At 37.8% G+C, this 24,549-nt stretch overlaps 1 protein-coding gene across 3 annotated transcripts in view; it reads left to right on the top strand.

Annotated features, from left to right (window-relative positions):
* Positions 1-3,681: 3,681 nt before the first annotated feature.
* TAOK3 (TAO kinase 3) overlaps positions 3,682-24,549 on the top strand; it is a 2,060,965-nt gene continuing 2,040,097 nt past the window's right edge. For all 3 annotated transcript variants that reach the window (XM_044068327.1, XM_044068326.1, XM_044068325.1), the window contains exon 1: positions 3,682-3,862. The gene's annotated coding sequence lies outside the window, so the exon portion shown is untranslated. The remainder of the gene's footprint in view (positions 3,863-24,549) is intronic.

Raw genomic sequence — 24,549 nt, 5'->3', positions numbered from 1 at the left:
CCAACCAAAAACATGATATAGATTTCCTGTTTTATAGAATAAACTGCAATGTGTCTGGAAGGATATCACATGCCCTTTACACATATCAGCTATATAGAGAAATAGATTTGTGGCAGTTATTCCTTATCTGCTGTCAAAGTCAGTGTTTCACTATGGTTTTAATTTTACTCACCCGAGTGAGAGACAGTGCTCTGAAATATAGAATTGTAGGTTTTCCCATGCACGGATCAGATTAGATGCAGGCAGTCAATGCTAGAAGGTATGGCACTATGCTATTTAGCAGTAGCTGGGACTGTGCCAACATTTTTTGCCCTGCATGGCTTAACATAGGGATCTTAACAGAAGTACCATTTTTTCACATCTTCACAGTTTGATATTTCTTACTAGAACCTGAGATTGTACAGATGGTCTAGGCCAGTGGTGCACAACCTTTTTGTGAGGAGAGCCACTACACGAATTCTTAATGCATCTGTGGGCCATCTCAAAACGTAGTAAGTCGTTACAAGTTAACAATAGGTACAGGTGACTAGCATTTTTAATTAAGATAGCAGTCATGAAATTGCCTGTTTTCTACATCAACTTTGCATTTAACTTTATTCTGTCTTTTAGCCATGGCTTATTACAAACTCTTGCAGAAAGTTCCTATTGTTTACAGACTACAAGTTATAAACAACAAAGAATAGTTACTTCCATAGGTTCATAGGTTCATACTAGGCTATCTGCCCTAGGGCATTTATAAGCCTAGCCAGAGTGTGTTTGGCTTTCACCACCCATTTTAAATTAATTTTGCTATGCCCTTTTTTGAGGTTAGTATACTTTGCCTCTGTCTAACAGTGACACAGAAGTGATACCCGGGGTAAACCTACGATCTCCCATCCACTCATCAAGATTCCTCTTGAAGAGAGTCAGTGAGGGACTCTGCCTAACCTGGATTGGGATTTTATTCCAGAGTGAAGGGAGCCTCTGGGTTATGAATCTGTCCCTCCAGCATGTCCTATTTATTTCAGTGCTGAGGTTCAAGTCTCTCGAGCGCGTAGCTCGATGGGATTTGGATTTTCTGAGGTGCAGCATGTCCATTAATTCTGGGTTGGACATGGCTTTATACGTCAGGCACAGATTGCCTCTGAGCAGGTGGTATGCCACTGAGTAGAGCTGGAGTTTCTTTAACCGGGCAGCATATGGCATCTGTTTGAGCCCTTTGATCCTCTTGGTGAGGTACTTTTGGGGTCTTTCCAGTTGCTGCAGGTGTCTGGTAAGGTACATCCCAAAAGGGGCATTGTACTCAATTATGGGCCTGATGAGAGATGAGTAAAGAGGCACGATGACCTCCCCTGATCTAGATGTGAATCCCTTCATGATTAGGTGGGCTATATAAAATGTTTTTCTAACCACTTTCGCCACATGGTTGTCAAATGAGAGATTGCTATCAACTTGGGTCCCCAGGTCCCCAATTACTTCTTCTGTACTTAATGGATTACCACCCATGTGGTAATTTGTGTGCACTTTGTTTTTGCCAAAGGGGATGACTATACACTTTTTGGTGTTTAGCTTGAGGCCATGGCTCTGGCACCAGTTGTCTGTTTCTATGTGGTGTGCGTAACTGCAGTCAATTGCGTAAGTAAGCATGTGCTGGAAAGTTTGCATGACTGTGGTAAGGCATAGCACTTTTTTTTTTTTAAATGGTTACTCTCTTGGGGCCGGCTGGTGTTGCATCATGGGCTGGATTTGGTCCATGGGCTGGACGTTGTGCACCACTGGTCTAGGCCCACAACCGGTAAAACAGCACTTTATCATACTTAAGTCTCAATATTATTAAGGTTTCATAATATATTCAGATATCTAAGATGTATTATCTTAGTATTCTGCTGCATTTTGAAAAACAATTTACATTTTCTGCAAAGACATTAGGTTATTTCTATTCTTCCTTTTTTTTTTTTTTTAGACTACTGCTGCCCAAATCTGGACTGTAATGGGGATACGTGTTAACACCAGTTTCTCGTGCCACATTTACTCAAAAATCTTAGAACAAGTTTTATTAATCTACTCATTTATAGGTTTATAACTATTTTTAAAACTCAAACTAGTTTGTACTTCTTTCTGAAGCATTCCCCCTCAAGGCCCTAAATTACTTCCACTAATGCAAACTGTCAGGGTGAATATTTGGCCGATTATTTTTTTCGGTTTACCACAAAGGAACCTTAAAAATCTACTCTTGAGTTGCCATCTATCCTGGTTAGATATGCTGAAAAAGAAAAAGAATGCACTGGTATTTAATATGATAAACACCAACTGCCTCCAATCTTGCAGAAAAATGTGATTATAATTAAAGCATCATAAAATTAAAACAGTTGAGCAAGATTCTACTACATTCAGTTTTAATTTTAACAATTATTTATCGATCCATCTGTAATTTATTCTGGGACAGTCTGATTGTGCAGTGTCCCTTTTCATTTGAGGTCCGGGTAGATAAGCTCCAAGACAAAACACTGTAATTAAAGCAATGAAACTATACACGTATTGATAGCAATGACAATAAATAAAATGCAATTGCACAAATCAAAAAAGAACAGAAAAACATTTACGACTAAACGCAGGCAGAGGCAAGCAGGGGCATGGTGGAAAACAAATATGTAGAAATACATAGCATGAATATGACCAATACCAAAATGATTTTGCAAAACTGCAGAATAAAAAGAAAACCTACATTTGTTCAGAGTGAGTGTTTTGTAATGATAATAAGGTTTGACATTTAAGATGAGAGTTATGATGTGTAATACAGCAGTGCAATGCATAAGAGGTGAAATAAAGTCAGATAAGTAATAACAGCAATAGGTTAAAAGGGGGTCACTGAGAAGAAACAGGAATAATTTCAACAGAGGGTAGAGATAAAGGCGTAGCGTATGTTAAAGACGGAGACTAAGAATGCAAAGTGCTGGAATGCCACAGAAGCAAGACCACTTTTGGGTTTGTTTATTTATTTATTTTGGTAGATATTTTGGAGCCCACTTGTTATCAGTCAGTGTTTCGTTCTGAGATCCTACAAAGTTTGACCAATTACAGTGTGATATTTTTCTCTGTTATTAGTCACAACCGAGCCGAATTGCAGAATGACCCCACGGACTAGCTCGCTACCACTATTCCACAGCGCGTTTTCTAGACCAATGCATTTTTTTCTTCTAGCGTAAATGCACCTGCCGTTTGGAGTGTACGTATTGTTAATGAACACTAAGACAAGATGTTACTCGGTTCAATAAAACACTCATTAATTTGCAAGCTTTTATGGAAACTTCAACACTGTTTGAAATTGTGTTTGACTTATAGAAGGTGAGATGTTCGCCAAAAAGAGTTAATTTTTTTTCTCAAAACATAAAGGTTCAGGGAATGCGATATGCTCCTACACATTGTCACCAGTGGTGATTCACTACACTCATATATCTGCAGGAAACATCAATACACGGCATTAAATTTCGAGTTGTGAAGCATTTGGGTGATATGAATGATATACTTTACTAAGAGCAACGTTCAAGAATTTCCATTTTCTAGCCGCTATTTCCGTTTACTATCAGCTGCTGTTACACCGCACTTGAACTTTTGCCTCCAGGTGGTGTTTACCAATCGAGTACCGATAAGTGCTGTTCGATTGTCTCGGGACTAGATGTTCTGCCCTGAGAACCGCACCTCTAAGCCTTAGCTGATGTAGCAGCGGCTTTTTAGCACCAAGTGAGGGAGTTCTTAGTACCAGTGGCAGTAGGACGTGAGTGCGCAGCATTTGGCTAGAAATTAGAAGAAGTTTAGGAGTTCGTGACTTCTTTTCTATGGAAGGACCCCCGTGCTAGGAATAACAGTCGTTGTTGCTGACCAAGTAAGTTTAGCGATAATAAAGTTAATGTCAGCATTATTGTTGAGCACGGATTGTCTCTACCTAGTGACTGTCAAAGGGTTTTGGTATTCAGATTTGGCAGACGCACTGGCCTGTTATGCTGTTAAGTTTCTGATCCTCTAAATATAAAGCAGTCTTATTTGTAACAGGTCCGCTGAGCTTGGATTTTTTATTATTATTTTATTTATCTGTTTATTTTGTGGTTATCGAAGTAAAGATTTAGGGGACTGGTAGAAGAAATGGCCAGGATGTGGTATAATTGGGTAGAATATTGAAGAGGTGAGTGAGGGGCTCGTTGGAGTCAAGCCTCCGCCCTGCGAACCTTCTGAGTGTAAGAGAGCATTTCAGAATCTTCCTTGACAGTGCATTTACAGCTCAAGTTATTTCCGCCTGGAGCTGCTGTCAGGCCTGTCATACTTCATCCAGGAAGTACAGAGTTGTGGTAGTAGAAGAGGAGTGAATGGCTGTGTTTATAAAGATCTTGGCGCGAGGGGATTGATTGAACAGATTAAAATGACAGCCTTTGTTTGAGAAACTTTGGTGAAAAGGAGGAATAAGTTGTCATTCATTTGTCGAGTGCTTCCAAAGTCTTGAACTTATGTTTTGAGTTTGACAGTTCAACTTCCAGATGCGCGTAATGTGCTATGTGTTTAAAGTGTGCGAACACTTACATACTCTGCCTTCGGGTTTTTCAGCCCCGCATTTTTCTATTTGGAAAAGCTGGATGTTGATGTTCTTTCTACGATATCCGATTACCACGTATCTCACCACATTTTCAAACTTTTTGTGTTATACTTTTATTTGTGCTTATTTCAAGCTTGCTGTTTCCTAACGCGCAGATACCGGAGCTGTTGGTCTTCAACTACTTTGTAGTTGCTGTTGATCATATACCCATTTGTATCTGTCAAGTTTCTTTATATATGCGTGTATGCCATAGTATGTATATATGCATATATATATATATATATATATATATATATATATATATATATATATATATATATATATATTAAATGCAAACGAACTTGAAATTGGTCTGTGCCATTTTTTTTAGGTTTGCCTTGATGTCTAATGGCTCAGTTTGTTAAACTGTTAGTTTATTCATCCTACAGTTACTCTAACGTCATTCTAATTCAGGTTTAGTTATAGTTGTGATTTTAATTTCCTTATTTTTATTTCTTTTTTTTTCTTGTAATTTAGCATTTCTTTAGAAATGTGTGATTGTAGTCTTGGTATATACAAAGTCCTTGCCATTGCTGGAGCATTTCTGTCAGATTTCCAGTGAGAATGAGTTCTGCTTTAGGTTTAGTTATAGTTGTTGATTCTCATTTCCTTATTTTTATTTCTTTTTTTCTTGTAATTTAGCATTTCTTTAGAAATATGTGATTGTAGTCTTGGTATATACAAAATCCTTGCCAGTGCTGGAGCTTTTCTGTCAGCTTTCTAGTGAGAATGAGTTTTGCTTTGTTGGTGTGTGTGTATTCTAACCGTTTTTAAATCGATGCTTAACTTCATATTTCGTAAATCTACTGTTCCTGTCATCAAATTAATGAAATAAAAAAAATAGCTGTAGGTTAATGCATATAAATAAAATGCATATGTTTTCTGAAATATTTGTGGTGAGTTTTGTTGTTGTTGCTTAACCATGATCTTCAGATCATTAATTAATGCTTTTACTTTGTGTTTTTTAACACATTAAAATATGAACTTTTGCACACTAAATGCTGTTTGAATATGGATTAATTGCACAGTAAAAATTGTTTGAATATGGTTTAATATACTTATGTCATTTTACATATACTTGTTTTAGGTGTGGGTTCATCTGCATTAAATGCCTTTTTGTTATGTAAGTTTATAGGGGAGCAGCATGACCTATCTGCAAGCCTGTCGCTAATCCTGAGGTTCTGTGTCCTAAGGGTTACCTGTTTTAAGTAGGGAGGGTGACTCTTAGTTGAAACTGTCAGGCTTGTCGGCTAGCCACACATCAACACTGCAGGTTTATTGGATTAATGTACAGTATTACTATAAATTATTAATCTGCGTAAAACTTAATTTCCTCCTAGATATTTAAAGAGACTCAATTGTGAGTATAGTTAGACAGCATATCCTGCATTTCTTTTCTAAAGCCATAATCATAACAGTGTTGTCTACATAGCAATAATTAAATCTACTGTTTTAAAATGATTTTTTATTCTGGAAATGTTTGATTCTAGTACACCTCATTGGATGCATTGTTTATAAAAGCAGTGTCATGAAAGGGGTAGTAAGAATTGGGTCAGTAGCTGTACTGAGCATATGGTCTATTTTACTGTACACATGGACAGTAAGAGTATTTTAAGTATTGATTATTTGGAAGACTGTTAAATCATATGCGGTCAAATGTGTTTTGTAAATTATTTGTGTAGAAAAAGCAAATACTGGTATATGCAGTACAGGTTTGTTATTTTGATACTTTTGAATACCCTGTTTTGTGTGTCTCTTCTGTCTCTTCCTGGTATTCTAGTACTTGGGCCTATTCTCTATTGAGGTATGCTTTGTACCTTCCACTAGATGTGAAGTATGAGTAAAACTTCTAAGTACTGTACTGTGTTATTTCTTTACAAACATGTAACCGATGGAAAATATGTTAAAAAGTAGTTGCATCTATAGATGCAGGGGTGTACGCATTTCCATTTTATACTCTCAGATGCTTATTGCTATCCCTCCACCTACCCAGCATTTAAAAAGTCATTTCACTCAAGCTGTTGCCCCCCCCCCCAACACTAATATGTAACATTTTCATCTGCTTATTCAAAAGCTATTAGCAGTATTGCTTTTGGATTTGCAGTCCTCTTTGTAAGCAATCTGTATGCATGTTGTTAGATGGCTGTAGACATAATATGGCTTGATAAAGCCCCAATGTTTCTAACATGCCCAGCAAAACAAAATGTACTCTCTAGAGAACAAAGAGTATGCCTAGCTACACCCTTGACCCATGAGCAAAGGATGTGTTTCCTTATGGGTTCATTAGTGTGTAAAGGAGTTGCATGCATATGGTACTTTTATTTTGTATTTTTTAAAATACATTTGTTAATACTTTTATTCACTTTCCTTAATATTTTTCTGTAGACTTTTCTCTGGGACGCCACTGAAGACAGAATTCCCTTTTGGGTATTCCTGATCAGCAAATGTAAATACTTTGGATGGTTTGTGGTGTTCATCAAGGAGAAGAGCATATTGTTTGGGGGGAGCAGTTCTTCTGACCACCCCCAGCAACAGAGCTTACTGTTAAGCTTGTTGCTTAGACATTGTAGTACTGCATCTGTGCTGACAGGGTGGCAGCTATGAAGTCCATATTTGTTTTGTTTTGTACTGTCACTAGATGATTGTTAAGATTCAGCTAGTTTATTTAGATTTTTTAAGGTGCAGCATGAGATCAAACTAAGTTAGAAGGAACGTATACTTGTAAGATAAACTTCTCTAATGAAAAACATGGGAACATTACACCTTTTGTTCGAGATAAACATTTAGATCACTACTGAAAAAATACTGTATTAGAAAACATGTTTAAAATTACTTTGCTGTAGGTGGTTAATGTAACCATAACTTTTTATTGTACATTTGCTCCAGACTCTGAAATCAAAAGTTTAATTACTATCTTTATTCACTAGTTCTTCTTTAGACTATGTCTTATCAGAATAACCTCTGTAACTGAAACAAACGGTTTTCTTTGATTACAGTAATGTTTTTTTTTTCTCTATAAGGATCAGGGGTGCCTTCTATGTGGAGTCTGCATGTCCTCCCTGTGGTCGTGTGGGTTTCCTCCGGGTGCTCCGGTTTCCTCCCACTTCCCAAAGACATGCTGTAGGTGGATTGGACACTCCAAATTGGCCCTAGGTGTGTGTGTGTGTGTCTGTGTGTGCCTTCTGTGGAAGGTTGGGTGCCGGGCTGGCAACCCGACACTGTAAAACTCCACTGCCAATCGTGAGCGGACAGGTGATCTGCTGTGGCGACCCCTAACTGGGAAAAGCCGAAAGAAGAATAAAAATTTTGGCCTTTTTGTAGTAGTCCTTATTTCTGATGCTTGATTTGCACTTATTGTTAAAAAAAAAAAAAAAAAAAAAATGTGTTGGAAGCATGTAAAATTATAGGTTATTGTATATTATGACTGCACAAAAACTATTTTTCTGTGCTTTGTCATGTTTTTGCTACGTGCTCACTCTCTGTATACACACACACACTAACTACCATAAGCTGTAAACCACTTATGCATAGTACTGTCATAAAGGACTGGTGAAGCAGAGCTATGACTGGGTCTCACTGTATCCCTGGGTGACTTGAGTGCCAGTGCCTCCCATTCTGTTTAATATGTACACTTGCATGAAATTTTTGAAATTTTGCCTACCTGAAGGATTTGGGAAGGTGCTGTAAAATCTAGATTATGCATTTGATTAGCTTAGAGCACTGTATTTGTCTATTTTTTGAAATGCTAATTCTTATTTTAGAAGTTTTCTTCTAGGAATCCTGGATTAAAAACTTCCAATATTGTCTATGATTCATTTCCTCTTGATGTTATTATGGAATATTTTTCTTTAACATTTGAATTTAAACTTTGTTATGCATTTATCTTGTTTGAACAAAGGAACAGATATGCGGTCTGCTAGTAAAGAACACTGAAGCAGAACAGTACATTATCTTAAACCACTGGGATTTAAACTAGCAATCTTCTGTTCTGCAGCTGGACTGTAACCACTAGACCTCTGTGTATGCCAAAAAAATTAGATTACATAATGGAAAAGTGATCTGAAGTGTCATGCATAAGGCGGGTACATTTGCTGTTTGAAGAAACTTGTACTCGATGACTGAGTTTGGTGTTTATTTCATACCTTATCTTTTGGCAAAGATTACATGTATATACACATATCCAAGAATTAATCTACAGCCTTAGAATCTGGTTTCTCTGGTACTCTGAATTGGTTTCTGACAGTAATTACTTTCACACTATAGAGTAGTGTAAAAATATATCCCAATGTATTCCTTTTACAAATAACATGAGATGCTTTGTCTCATTTTATGCTAGTCCCGGGCCATCCCGCTTTACCTTATTTGACTTCATCTTGCACATACGGTTGGAGTCAGCAGAGAGGAGCTACATTAATTAAGCAGAAAAGACTGATTTTATTCTTCTGGTTTTCATTTTTTCCCCACAGCTGGAACTTTTAACTCCACCCCAGCAATTCTGTAAGGCTACATGCCATTGCTGTGTAAGAGAGTCTACTGCCTAGCCTTCTGGTACAGGTCGTGTTATTCCTGGAACCTACCATCAGCCTTATCCCTTGATCATATTGCTAGTGATGCTTGCTCCAAAGTAGAAGGCTTTGAACTTTCTCCTGAGTCTATACATGTACAGGAAGGATGTGAACTGATGTGCAGATGCAGAACTACTGCTGGATTAAGCAACAGTATGTGATTAGTCTGCCTAACCTTGTGCTGTGGGCTACAAGTGCCAGTAAATTCATTCTAATTTCTCCTAAATTATTTTTTGTTAAGTTACAAAACCGATGTTTTTTATTTCATACTTTAGCGTAATTTAAAAATAAAAATCACCTGAGCTGCTGTGCTACAATAAATGTCAAGCACAATGTTGCTTAGGACCTTTCGGAATCCTTCAGTCTTTCTGTCCATATTTTGATTACTTTTAACCATTGACTGCTAACCAGTGCTACCTGTTTGGACAGCATGAACAAATAGCATTTCTCCCATTTGAAAAAAATAAAAAAAAAAGACCTTGAAGTAGAGGCAGTGACTATTTTTATCAGAAAATAGAGGTCGCTTGAATGGTACTTTGTGTAACATAAATACAGGTGTTTCTATAGCTACTTCACACAAACATTTCCTTTCATGCCGAGTATCTAGAAGGTCTCCATTTCATTTAAGTGTCTGTATAGAAACAAAAGTGTGCTTCCTTTGGTCAAAAAATAAACTTTTCATGTTTCTTTCTGACTCAGGCTCATTTATGGTGGAGAATAAAGTAGAATATTTGATCTAAAATTAAAATTGCTTTAAAACACTGAACTAATGTAATTTATTTAACTTGGTTTGCATCAAGGATGTAGCTAGGCAAACTCTTGCACTTATAAAGCATAGTTTATTTTCTCAATAGCTTCAAAAACTTTATAGAATAGAATCCGAATATGTATAAAAATGCCTAAATTAAAAAAACAAAGAAAGTGTAGTGTTCCTTTATTGTATGTATAGAACCAATATTTGGAGAAAGATGTGCGTGCATATACTATAGATATATATATGCATACATACACGTGTGTGTGTGTGTGTCTAAATGTATAGATACATACACACACACACACAAGTGTGTGTATATGTATGTATATATGTGTATGTGTGTGTGTATATATATATATATATATATATATATATATATATATATATATATATATATATATATAATTTCATGGCTGCACTCCTGGTTTGCTTCCATCACTTAGCCTCCACATGGTAGAAAAAAAGAATATTTTGTATGGGAATAGTGTAAAATGAAATGATTACCTTAAAAGCTTCAACTCCAGTCAAAAGTCAGGCTTAAAAATGTATTTTTTTAATGTTTTGGTTAGAACTGAACAAAAACATTTTTCTATAGCTTCCATTCTGTATAAAATGATTGCTTTAGTTTTGTGACTATGCTTCATGTGCTATAGTTGCACCGTTTTTTTAAATATATAATTTATTAACTCGTTTTTATATGCAGATTCATGGCGGCTTGTAGCTCAGAAACAGAAGCACTGAATGTTCATGTTACATCCTCTGAAGTAACACTATTGGAATGTATTTCAGTGTGATAAAGCTACCTGTTTGTACTTAACCAGTGACCATTGTGGTATTTATCATTCGGTTCCTAGTTGGGATGCCTTGTTTATTGACATATCCTCCCTGTTTAGATGAGTATTACTAGTTGCACTGGTTTCCTCCCACATTCCACAGTATGACATTTTCCATTTTGCCATTAGGTGTGTGCACCCTGCAGTACACTGGCATTGTCTCAATAATAATTTTGTTTGCATGGAGTGAGTGTTGGAGGATGAATGAATGAATGCATGCATAAACGTAGTTAAAGATGTGGATGCTCTTTCTGTGTTATTTTTCTTTGGTATGAGCAAAGCACTTTGCTTTTGATTTTTGTTAAGGGTCAGTTACATTTACTGTAGATCCTTTGTATTATTCTTTTGGGAGATACCTCCATATTGGCATGCACAGAGTTAACAAATATTAAATACCTCTTTGTAGGCAAGTGTTCTTGCCATCATGTCATTATATGCAGTGTGCTTTATGTATGTATGTATTTAAATGTGTTTACTGTGATTGACACTAATCAGTGAAAAATTACAGGCTTGGCTTGGATGTTTACTCAGGCTGTATGCTTTTGTTTCATCATTTGATGCCCAGTCATTTGTCTAGGTGTGAAATGTTTGCATAGTGCATAATTGTTTACTGACCATTGTGTATGTTGTAGGGTTGCTTCACCTCCTACTATTTTGACTTTCTTTATAGGATCTTCACTAGTCAGATGGCTTGTTTTTTTTTCGAATACAGACTTCTCTGACTTGAGGGTTGCTTTGGCAAAAGCACTGTAGTGTCCTTCTCTAATGTTCGCGTGTGCCACATTATGTTAGTAGTTTTGTGTTCCACTCCTTTACATTGTGTTACTTTCTTCACTGATGCTAACATTGCAGACAACAAAGTAGCTCACTTTGGAGAGCAAGTTCAGACTGCTGTCGTCTGTTTTACTGTTTTATCAGAGTGTGGTTAACTTTGTAATTCAGCTGCTTCTACAATTTTTTTAGTTGTCTTTTAGATTTAAGAACTTATTTCTGTTAATCTATTTCAGAAATGAATGTCTCTCTACTTGCATATTTTGAAATGTTTGGTAATGTTTTACAAATTCACTGCTTCTGTAAGGACAATAGCAAGCAGTGTTTCACTTTGTTTTCACCTTCAGTTTTTATTTTGTATAAGCTGTTCTCTAATCAGGGGTCTTCTTTTAAACTCTGACAATTTCAGCACAAGTACTACCAATTGTTTTCTGTAGTGTATTTTATTTTTTGTTTATAATTGTATGACCATCTGTGTAGTGCTTTAAACTTTATTGGACTTTGCTTTTTAGAGCTACCTACAGCAGGGGATTGTTCAAGATAGCTTATCAAATAAATTCTTTTTCTGAGAACGTTCTTATAAATTTAGGCATGTGCCTGAATAAATACAGGTTGTGGTTATGGTATTTATTTTTCATGTGGAATAACTTTCATTTATTATCAGTATTAGATTGTATTTTGCATAATAATGATTTCTTATAGTACGTTGGTAGTGGTGAATTCAGGCAGCTGTTGTGCCAATGAACTTTTTATCACTAGCTTGTCGGTTTGCTGTGAAGGATGGTTTTCTTGTATGGGGATTGTTTGCCGATGTTAAGCCATTGCCTATACCACTAACCAGATAACAACTACTAAGAAGCTGAATCTTGTTATCTGCTTGGACGTGTAATAAGCAAGAGAGACTAGAATTTCTCTATGATTTTGAAAGACCATTCTGGTTAAGTTGGAAGTGCAAACTTTCATTGCTCTTATGTCTGTTAAGCAGCACACCTTACTCCTCCTCTTTTTCTGCCATCACTGAGCTGTGATGGCATTTTGTTTTGTAATTTTAAAGTTTTATGTAGATGTCTACTTTTAAAAGAATAATACCTGCCATTGGCTGTTTCCCATTGCAGTGTCAAAATGACTGCACGGTTTTGAAAATTGTACATAATTTGGTTTTGTCACAAATTTTGTGTCTAGAATACTGGTTTTGTTCAGTATAATTCTGTTTGCAATTTTGTCTTAAATTCAGTTTGAAAAGCATGTTTTCTTAGTGTTCATTGCTATTAGTTGGAGTTTTGAGACCCATTGGTGGTGGAAAGTATCTACCAGAAAGGGTCAGTATTAGTTTCTTATTCATGTTGTGGCCCAGAACCCAAGGTAGAAATTATAAGAAGTGGCTTCAGAAAGTATGAACTATTTCTTCCTAGACATCGCATGTCCATACTTGGCATAAAATGTCTTAACAGGTATTTTTCTGTTACTTTCATCACAGTGAAACATCAGAAGTTACCCCCTCCAAAATAAGAGACGAACCACAGTGCTTGAGCCTGCCCTGTTTGGCTTGTGTAAATCAGTGATGGAAAAGTCATAAAGTATTGTGCAAGTTTAAAAAATGTACTTGTACTTGTGGGGAAGAAAACTAGGCTGCTTAGTAATGCATTTTATGGGAGGGGGGGTCAAAAATTTGTTGCCAAGCATGGAATATACTGCCAGGATAATACTGACAATCTTGCAGAATGTTTAGAACACTGTAACCTATTTTTCCCTTCTAGATTGTATAGCATAAAGCTGTGTATCCTGGTTCTTAAAGTTCACCTACAACCCCAAATCTTCAGACCCCATATAGTCGTAGAAGTATCCTTCAGAAATTTTCAGTTGAATTTTTTTTTTATTTTGGTAGTTTCCCCAGTTCTTTTGGGGATAGGGAGGAAGCATGTGTTAACACACAATGCTGCTGATTTTGAAAGTTCGATACTTGGTGTCTAAAGGCTTGGTTTGTGAAATTATAATGTCCAGATACGGATTCACTTCATAACATTGCAATATCAAAATACTGAAACTCAAAATACTGAATACTCAAAATACTGAAACTCAAAATACTGAAAACACATATTATGCGTAAACTCCACTTAAACAACATAAATCATAACAATTTCTACCAAATATATGCAGGGGGGCAAGCCCCCCTGCACCCCCCACACCCCCTGCTAATTAAATATATCAACTCCAAGATTGCACATAGTGTAGTTAAGTGCAAGATTGCACATAGTGTAGTTAAGTGCAATCTTGGAGTAGATATATATAATTAGCAGGGGGTGTGGGGGCTTGCCCCCCTGCATATATTTGGTAGAAATTGTTATGATTTATGTTGCTTAAGCTGAGTTTACACATAATATGTGTTTTCAGTATTTTGAGTATTCAGTATTTTGAGCTTTCATTATTTTGGTCTTCAGTATTCTGAAGTTTTGTCATTTTCAGTATTTTGAAGTTTCAGTGTTATGAAGTGAATCCCCAGATACATAGTTGTTGAAGTATTTGTTCTGTATTTAAGTGTGGTCCCATATGCTAGTTGTGTGTGGTCCCATATGCTAGTTGTGTGTGGAGTTAGGTTTCCCCATGCTCCATTTATACTTGCATACTATTTAACAGGTGTATGTTAACTTGTGCAGTGCAAGAACAGACTTTTGAGTCATTGAGCAATGCAAGGAATGTTAAGTTTTGGTTTGTTTGAAAGCCATTTCTTATAATTTGAAGCTTTAAACACTGGAGTGTTTACTTCTGTGTGTGTGTGTGGGTTTTTTTTGGGGGGGGTAATTTATCATGTTGTCTGTTGCTTTATTAAAGTTTTCCTTAGTAATTTTGTTTTGGTGGTTTGTTTTAGCTGCGGTTTTGGTTATGCAGTGGCTAAATGTGTTGTCCTATGTATGGTTTTGATAATTTTATCATTTGGTTTACACGTGGTTGGGAGGGTGGCCTAATGGTTAAGGTGTTTGCCTTACAAACACAAGGTACAGGGTTTGAATCTCACAGAGGATAATTGGCTAGGCTTAAAATGGCTCACAAGAGCAGTTAGCCTAGTATTAATCTATGAACCTATGAATGTTGAGGACAGTCTCCTTTTCTGACTTTATGTTTTAAGGTGACGGAGTCCTTCAAGCAGAGCTGGACATTTGTAAGTCTGTCACCCCTGTTTTTCTCCCTGCCTGTGTATCCAACATCATTACAGCTGAATAGCAAGACTTTTATGTCAGGAGTGTTTCTCTAACTACCAACTGTTTGTACTGAAAGTTGGCAATATTGTCCACTGTACATTCCCTTTTTAAAAAGTTCTGTTAATATATTATGGTTAGCCTGTTTGTTTCATTTGAACTTCACTTTTCTCCTATACTTTGGTGGTCTTGCAGGGTTTCTGTTATCTCGTTGAAACAGATTTGTGGGTCTATTTGTCCTCCTGCCTTATTCTTAATTCTCACAGGACAACATAAGTGGTCTACTAGCTTGTGTAGCTTAATGGAGTGTGACAGTACTGGGTTACTAAAGGCACAGTTTTCCCCAAATAGTGCCCTATACCTTTGGTATTTAACTTGAATTTCCACTGCCATTTATGGCTTTATACTAATCCTGCTGACTTGATCACTTGAGTTTATTGGTTACTTTTTAAAGCTGTTAGCCCATACATTACATTGCTTGGGTTTAACTGGCCACTTTAGATAAGAAACATGTAAGCTGGAGTTCAGTGCTTGTCTTAGTAAAGTATTATTGAATCTGGATGCATATAATGATCGTTTATGTCACTTGGTATTCAGCAATCACCTTATTTCACTATTATCCAACTGGCTGGCTGTTACAATTGACATGGAACCTTTTGCAGACATTTTTTTTCCATTTGGCTTTTGTTTGCACATGGTTTTTGTGTTTTTGTTCAACTGATTTTAGATTAACATTTTTAGGCATGTTTTAAGGATATTATGCTGTTATTTACATATCTTGCCCCTCAGGGAGGACTGTTATTGCTTTTTATAGGTGGTTTTTTCCTGATGGCATACAGTAAATTTTTCATCCAGTGTTAAGCTCTGGCACACTACCATGTTTGGTTTTGTGTGTGTATGTTTGACATGGGAGTATTTCATCCTCATCCTCAGAAATATTAAGCTGCCTTGCGATTCCTAGTCTAACTTGGAACACTCCATTTTAATGGAGTACAGGGAAGAAACACATTACTCATGTTATTTTTGGAGTTTAGCATTGATTTAGAGATTGGACATGTACTGCTGAAACAAAGACTTAATGGTAGTTGGAGATGACCGTATACAAAACGCACACAGAGTATAACGTAATTCAAATTGATACAAGTGGATGACTACTAGTGTATGGCAGAAAAATTAGATCTGAACAAAAAGGCTTTTGTGGGATGTACTGAAATTGACAAGTCCTACTCCTACAGTGATTTTTAAATGTATTAAACAGAGCACTGCTCCAGAGTGACATACATAAAGTGGCATCATATTGATAGTTCCACGGAGAGTCCCACTGTCTTGTGCTCCTTTGCTGCCAGTTTGAGATACATCTCAAAGTATTAAGCTTACAACCTGTTCCTCTTTTTACAAGACCATTCTTATTTAGACATTGGTGTCCTGCAAAAAAATAAAAAAGTCAAATATCTTAAATTTTACTCAATAAATATTTTCCAACTTTCTTTTGTTAAAAAAAAATCTGCATATGGAAATGCTGTTATATGAAGCAGTCAGATTTCTACAACACTTGGCATTTATTTTGCCAGTGGAGTAAAAAACTCACTCTGTTGCATCAATTGTTTGGTTTTCTCCAGCAAAAATCTGTGGTTTCTGTACAATGTCTTACTTTGGGCTTCTAGAAAGTGGTATTCTCTCTCTCCCTTCAGCTGCCCATAACTATAGGAGTCCCACAGGGTTCTATCTTAGGGCCACTGCTATTCACAGTCTTCACAAATGACCTCCATACCTCCTCACAGCATGCATCTATAATTCAGTATGCAGATGACACTACCTTAATCTGCGCTGCACAAAACATTCCCACCCTCCTGCAAACAACTCAACTAGCATTCTCTTGACGTTGAAAACTACCTTACCAAAGCCCAACTTATCCTCAATCCAAAGAAAACTCAGCTAATGATTATAACCAGTTCTAACAAAAACACTAACGGTCAATTCACTATCTACTCCACTAATGCTACTCCAATTGCTCCAGTGGCACAGGCTAAGCTATTGGGAATAACAATAGACTCCCACCCATCTCAACTTGACTATTAAAAAAAGTACATGCCAAACTGGGGTCGCTCTACCATATCAAACCATTTCTTATCAACAGCACAAGATCAGCCATTGCTCGCTCCCAACTTCTATCCACCCTACTCTATGCATCTCCCGTTCTGACTAATCTCAACAAAACTGAACTAAGCAAAATGGAAGCTCGCTATAACAGAATTGCCCGCTTTGCTGCAAATTGCTGATATAGAACTCATCACTGTACTGCTTTGAGACAGCTCCACTGGCTTGAACTGCCCAGCCTCCTAACCTACAATCAGCTCTGCCTCTGTCATTCTATCTATTACCTCCCCAATAAATGTCCTGCCCTCAAAAACGTAGTACAACATCACTCAGCCAAAAGGCCTCTTGGATCATCAAGCAAACTACTACTAGAAGTCACCAACAGCTACAATAACTTTGGAGATGCACTATATAGTAGTTCAGTGGCTAAAAAATGGAACTCTGTCCCTACAAGCATTCAAAACGCATCATCCAAAGCCTCCTTTAAAGACCTCATCAGGCAGCATCTCAGTGCCATTATTGCTCCCCAGGCTAGTGAAAGCAGATAACACATCCATACAAAATCTAGAGCACTTGATAATCGTTTTCAATCTTACTCACAAACACTGGCTAATCTACAATGTATATACTGTACCTGTGTACTATGTATGTATTCTACCTATGTTCCAAATTTCAGCTGTACACCACAAATCTATTAATTACCTTTATTTTTAAAATTAATATTTTTTGTTTGTTCTCTCCACTGTAACTGTTTATGTGCCGTATACCACTGTAAAAACATGTCTGCTGTAATTTGTGTGTATACTGATCATGTCTAAATAACTTAAGTTTCTGTAATTTTTCTTTGTGGAGCTTTTCTCCCCGGGCCTCTGCTGAAAAAGGGCCTTTTCGGCTCAGTCAGACACCCCCGGTTAACAAATGTAAAGTAAATAAAATATTCATATTCAGTGTGGTGAGGGGCTTGTCCAGTAGTTAGGATAACACGTTTCAGCACATCTGTTGTATTTATCTTTGCTTATGATTTTAGTAGCCAGTGGAGAATCTTAAGCACATATCAATGTTTATGCCAGGGAAGAACTTTTGAATAAAGGTGAACCCATTTGGGCACATGTAATTTTATGTTTAACTTTTATCAAGAATGAAGATAATTTATTGAACTCAAATGCTCGCATTTGTGTCGCAGGTTAATAAATAAATGTCTCACATGTAGAAGTACTGGAAGCAGATGCACCATTGTCATGGAGGTTAAAAATTAGGCAGCAGAAATAAATTAAGCCTGTAGAGACAGCCATGTTTTTTAAATTGGCATAAATTAAAGCAGAATTGATATGGTTATCTTATCTTGCTGGTTTGTTCATATAACAACTAATTTAGAGAGGCTAATAGTATGGTTCAATTGTCAAGCAAAGTAACATTGTGTGTCATTTGTAGAATGACTGACAGAAGCATTTTGCAGTGTAGTATTCTTACTAGTAAAGAGAATATCTGTTTTTACTGATACCGCTGCATAACCCAATATACTCGAGCTATATTTGCATATAATTAAAACCATGCTCTGATGTAAGAATTGACCAAAGATAAGATTTCTGAAAATAGAATAGTTTTGTCAGCATATAGTCTAAGCATGTTATCCCCACATTATCTGGCCTTCTCTTTGAAGAAAACAATGAAGACAGTCCTAATACTTAACCCTGTGAGATACCAAGTGCCACTCCCCAGAGGAGGGGAGATGGCATCATTCCATCCATTAGTGCTGGTTGTTGCCATATAACTAGTTTGTCACTCACAGGCACTGAATCAGGCCAAAGTTTGGCTAGGGTCTCCAAAATTAAGATTAACAATACTGGATGCCTTTACTAGATTCAGAAAACACGACCCAGCTGCTTTGACCTGGTTTAACTGGCAATGAATACAGCATCTAACAGGGCAGTGTGTGTTCCAGTGGTGGTCTAAAGCCATGTTACAAATTTGAAATGAGATTATTGTTTGTTTAAATGCTGAAGGTGCATGTACACCTAGTGGACAGAAGGTCATATGAGCTTTTAGGGCCTTTGTGACACTGCCTTTATGTATGGGTACAATAGGCGCTTTCTTTCAGATTGCGGCCCCTAGTCTTTCATTGACTAGTTATGCAGTAGCATTTGTATCAGTTTTAGGAATTCAAGCAAGAGCTTGTTTGGAGATATTCAGTTAGTTAATTAACCATCTATTGTTTAACTAGTTATTATTAACTGGCTATGGAAATTGGTCTGTGGACACTTTTTGTGCATGACTGTGGCCACCAGACATAGCCATCTTGCCGGCATATCTCCTGTAATCATAGATTTCTAGATTACTGTATTGCCTTTTTAGCACAACAGCTAGAAAAATAGCATGTAAGACAACTCTCAGTGTAGAAATGATTTCCCAGGTTGAAACTCGAGATCCACTTTGTAGTGGATAACATTGTTACTGTGTTGGCAGTATTTAGGTATGAACGGTTCTGAGACTGGTGCATTTACTTTGTGTAGTACTATAAATAAGAATAGAATCCAAGAGCAGTCTTGTGGAATTACATGTATTGCCTATAGGTAAGGCCAAAGAAATGGCACTGTAATGCACTCGTAGTCCCGTGCTGTGTATTTCATCTCAAGACTATCTTTAGATGACATTAACAGCCAGTCTGCATTATTGCTGATTTAGTTATCTTTATTTCCATACTTTAAGAAGTGTTTTCTCTGACCTTCGGTATTTTTCTCTATTCCTAATGAAGAATTTCATATTGCCCATTGCTAGACTAAATGCTGCTTTCATATTGTACATCAGACTTATTTTTTTTGCAAAAAAAATAATCTACTTCTTTAACTCTGATTTCTCCCACACGGTTTTCACAAAACATCCTTCTAAATATCACTTCCATAAGCAGTTTAAAGTTTAGGATTTCAAAGTGGTAATATTCATAGCAATCCTGGTCTTTTCCCACCCACATCATCTTGTTAGCCTTGGATGGACTGCTTTGCACTAAAAGTATCTCTGCCAAAGTGCTAAAGTATCTGTAACAAGGTTACAGAAGTTTAAAAATTAGGTGGGAGCACCTGACATGCTAGCAATCGCTGCAATATGGGTAGGCGCTCATACTGATAATTCTGAAGTTATACAAGAAGGGAAAAGCTGAGCCAAACCATGGCTGTAGCAAAATACGACTTTATTCACAAAAATAAATACAAGGAAGTAAGTGCTTTCACAATCACCTGACCGCTTCGTCAGACTGCTGTTACTAATCATCTCCTCTTATTTAAATACTTGCATTTAAGCTGTGAGCCGTATCCTTTATCCAGTGTCCCGGTTTGTTTTCATTTGTGTAATTCTGAAGTTACCCTTTACTGTAAAATACTCTGCTTGGAGAGTACTGGTGGTAGGGTAGGAGGTGTGGCTATGTTATGTAAATCAAACATTAACTGCATAGTTGATACATTGCAAAAACCTAAAGAAAAGTGCTGTGAAATCTGTTATCTCCCAAAAGACTGTACTCTCTCTAAGCAACTAAAAACCCAGGTTGAGTCATCTTTCCAATGGCTAGCCTTAAATTGTGCTCTGAACTAGCAATAGCCAGTGAAAGTTAGGATCTTTTTGTTGAGTCAAATCAGTGCTTTCTGAAATGCATAGATCCATTTGTTTTTTACCTATTTATTTATTTATTTTTATCCTTTACTAACTGGGTTGGTTTCGCAATGGTAGTAGCCTCCTTTCTTGGGACACTCAAAGTGGTATTTATACTGCTTGGGGAAATTGGGCTAGGGTATTTAGGAACTTCCCCAAACTTTTTGGATATGTGCCCTGGGATTGTTTACATCACCTGAGCTATTCCCAACTCAGGCCAATTGGGGCCTCTGTTTAAACATGTCATCCAAAGGACAACACCATCAGGAGTGCAGCACCTCATTATGTAGCCATCCATCTCCCTGGTGTGGGATAAGGTGAGTGTGCTGCCTACTGTGCCATTGACACTGTAAAGTTGATGTCGTTACACTTGATACTTAAGCGATGAACTTTAGGAATCAACACTAGACTCTTTTATATGCTCTGCACTTGGCAATATCGCCACTGAGGTGTAATGCCAGACTGTATAAGCAACTGCACACCTACATTTGCAATAAAGAAATACTAGCTATATTATTTAAAAAAAAAAAAAAAAAAAAGTGGAACTTTAAACGAATCAGGATTCAGCTTTATAGTGTTGTTGTTAACCTTGCTAATTGAAGCCCCACTGTATCCTCTCCCTTCCTAAGTAATGCTTTGACCTGCGTCAGCAAGATTCTATTTTCAGTCTTGATTCATTACTCCCTTTGTGCTCTGTACAGATTCACTCTCTTTCTCTGCTATGGGTGACATTTGAACTTGAAATGACAGAATGTGACTGTCTTTCGAAACTTTATCAAATGTCTGACTGCTGTGTTGATTTGGACTCCCACAGACAAAAAAAAATATTGCTGATTTGTTAAGGAATCCAAAAATGCATATTTTTATTATTTTACGGACTCTTCCTCCTCCATTTTCAACTTCAAAGCATTCTGGACAGGAGTTTTACAAAGTATACTGTACTAGGATATGTGTGATTGGATTAAGCCACTTAGTGGCTCAGAAACCAAAACCGACTCAGGAGGTTAGTACTGTGAGTTTTATCTTCTCTGATAAATCATTTAAAATATGTTCTTCAGCTGTGGAAGCAAGTCCTTATATTATTACTTAAAAAGAGTATCCTGGTTTGCTTTAGATTCAGGTTATGTGGTGGTCATTTTCCTTTCTAAGCTCCTAGAGGGGGCTATACTACTTAGAGACAAAACTATAAGTATTTTAATTTACTTGCCATCCTCAGCTTGGCTTTATATCAACGTATGGAGTTCAGACAAGTTTACCCAAAGCCAGACTTAACTGCTGTCTACTTGAGTCGTCTGAAAAAAAAAATAGTAGTATTACATTATAACATTGGTTTAATGGCCAGTAAGTCTGTCTAGTGTACCGAGTAAATACATTTAACCTTGTATGTCCCTACCTTCTGTCTGTATCATGCCTATTTGAATGCCTCTGTGGTTTCTCTCTCCACTGCCCAATCCAGTAGTTCATTCCACAAGCCTACAGCCTTCCCCTATGAAGAAGGATCTTTGGAAGTAATTAGTCTCTACGGTCTGCTGCCTGGGTCCCTTCATTTTTCCCCTATGGTCCCCTGTGTCGCAACTCTTCCAGATGATTCCTTCACATTTTCCTAACGTCATCCTGTGCTTCAGTATCTTATCTGTTGTACCTTCCCAGTTGTCTGTCTTTTGGTCTCCTAGTTTATCTTCCCTAGTCTTTGTTCATATACTTTCACTTCCTTTGTTCATATACTTTCACTTCCTTTAATCTATCAATGACTTTTTCTGCCTTCTTTACATTTTGGTACCATCATTGTGTTATTGATGTGTAAAATGGCTTACTTCCATACATAGGAGGTTACTAGGCTATTGGCATTGAGGCCCTTATAAGCCTAGCTAAGAGTTTAGCCCATGTTTAGACAAATCAGCACCCGATACCCTTGTACAGCAGGGACAAAGGTGGAATCCCAGGGGTGTATTTATTTGTTTCTCATCCAGTTATCCAGGTTGCGCTTAAAAAGGAGTAAAGAGGTACTCTGCTTGATGTGGAGAGGAGTCTATTCTATAGATGGGGGAGTCTGTGGGACACAAATCTGTCCCGCCAACAAGTCTTGTTGATGTCGCAGACCAGGTTGAGGCCGAGCATGCGAGTTACTCGAGTGGAGCTAGGCTTGCGGATATGCAGTAGTCCCATTAAGGTGGGGTCTGTGATAGTCCTTGTATGCCAGACAGAGGTCATTTCTGAGGAGTCTGTATGAAACTGAGTAGAGGGATAAGGCTAAGGCTTTTAGCCTATCTGTGTATATGGTAGATATTTGAGGCTCTGGATTCTCCTAGTGAGGAACCTCTGTGGTCTCTCCAGCTGCTGCATGTGCTGTGTGAGGTACATGTCAAAAGGGGCGTTGTACTCAATAATAGGCATTGTAAGGGAAGAATACAGGGATGTTATGACCTCCTTGTCCTTGGATGAGATACCCTTACTTATGAGGTGGGCCATGTAGAAGACTTTCTGTACAATGGAAGCAACGTGGTGTTCAAAAGTCAGGTTGCTATCAACCTGGGTGCCCAAATCCCTCACGACTGTATGCTCAGGACATTGTTATTAATGTGAGAATTTGTGGGGACGTCACTCTCCACAAAGGGGGTGATGATACATTTCTTGGTATTCAACTTGAGGCCATGTGCCAGTCATTTGTCTGAGCGAGATCCTCTTGGAGGATGTTCACATCACTAGGGGAACTGATGACAGAACCCAGCTTGCAGTCATCTGCAAACTTCAGCCATAGCCCACTGATTTTTGTCCTGGCACCTCAGAAAAGTATATCCCAAATAACAGAGGCCCCAAGATCAAACCCTGGGGTACGCCGCTTGTTACGGGTCTACTGCTTGAGGTGTCATCCTCTATTTTGACTACGTGGATTCTGTCAATGAGCCAGTTTGCTACCCATCTGGTAACATTTGGATTGATGCCTGGTTGAGAGAGTTTGTATTATGCCTGAGTGGAGAATAGTGTCAAAGGCTTTGGCCAGGTCAAGGTAGGCGGTATACACTGTCTTCCCCTTGTCCACGGCTTTGGTGACTGTCTCAAAGAAGTCAACCAAATTTAGCAGACATGGCCTCCTCCCCTTGACGAAGCCACATTGTGTGGGATCAAGTGTTTGGAGATTGCCAATGTCCTTGTTAATGAGGTCCATGATAATCTGTTCCATGGCCTTGCAGATCAGGCTAGTTAGGCTGATGGGTTTTTCCCAGATCGGTTGATGTTCCACCTCTGTGTAAAGGGATGATGGTGGCTGTCCTCTACTCAGTTGGGATGAAGCCAGTACTCAGGCTTTGGTTGAATAGGGTGCCTAATGATGCTGCAAGCTCCTGCCTGAGTTCATGTAGGATGCAGCTTGGGATGTTATTTGGTCCCATGGAGGCTGTATTCTTTGCCTTTGAGAGAGCAGTGATGGGGAAGGTACTGGGGATGTCTTGATTTACTGATGGGGGGGGGGCAGAGTTTTCGCTGAATCTGTCAGCCAGCAAGTTTGCTACATCTATGGCATGTGTATATGTGGTGTCCTTGACCACCAGTTCTGAACAGATCTGGGTGCTTCCTTTTTGAGGTTGCGAACATATGTGAAGAAGGCCTTGAAACTGTCTCTAGTAGATGTGGCCAATTTGGACTCTGCTTTGGAGGATTTCTCTAGTGCTCTTATTTGCTTGTTCAGGCTAAGGAGACATTGCTTCCAATTGGACACCTGCTCCTCCTTGGTCTTGGACAGCAATTTTTCCTTTTGTTATGGAGTTTATTTATTGCAGATGTCCACCAGACAGGTTTACTCTTCCTTGCGGAGGATGATTTAGTCCTGTCTGGTATTCCTGATTCCATGCATCTGTATAAATGCTTGTGGAAGATTGGGGAAGAAGCAGTGAATGCTGCCAGCCTAGCCAAATAGAATTTGATACACAATTCTATCATTTGTAAATATAAATGTAAAATACAGGCTTGTTTCTTAAATGAAATAAAATGCTGTAAAATGTGAACTTCAAGATTATAGCAACATTGCCATCTGCTGTAAGGAAAACTAAGCCAAGCATTACAAATGTTCTTTGAAATTGAAATTATGTTTTGTATG

Source organism: Protopterus annectens, chromosome 4.part0, assembly GCF_019279795.1.
Source record: "Protopterus annectens isolate FY-2018-M chromosome 4.part0, PAN1.0, whole genome shotgun sequence".
Lineage (NCBI taxonomy): Eukaryota > Metazoa > Chordata > Ceratodontiformes > Protopteridae > Protopterus > Protopterus annectens.
This window is presented reverse-complemented; position numbering and strand designations above follow the sequence as displayed.